A 230-nucleotide genomic window follows, 5' to 3' on the forward strand; every position below is an offset into this window, starting at 1 on the left:
AGCCTGCAGACCCACAACGTGAACCTTGAGGGTGGGGATGGGACTTGGGGGAAGCCTGGCTTATTTCTGCCCTTGGGAAAAACCTTGCTTCCTCCCTTTTCCTTCCTCCCTAAAGGGTCATTTGAGGTTTCTCCTTGATCTGGACTCTGATCCTTCTTGACCAGCTACTTATGAGCAGCCATGCTGAGAGTTTAACTCGTGCTGAGGCAGCTCATGACCTGGGAGGAGAG

At 52.6% G+C, this 230-nt stretch overlaps 1 pseudogene across 1 annotated transcript in view; it reads left to right on the forward strand.

Moving 5' to 3' along the window:
* Positions 1-230, forward strand: part of LOC104272656 — a 1,397-nt pseudogene that overhangs the window by 259 nt on the left and 908 nt on the right. The gene's annotated exons all lie outside the window — the stretch shown is intronic.

Source organism: Apaloderma vittatum, unplaced genomic scaffold, assembly GCF_000703405.1.
Source record: "Apaloderma vittatum isolate BGI_N311 unplaced genomic scaffold, ASM70340v1 scaffold40794, whole genome shotgun sequence".
Lineage (NCBI taxonomy): Eukaryota > Metazoa > Chordata > Aves > Trogoniformes > Trogonidae > Apaloderma > Apaloderma vittatum.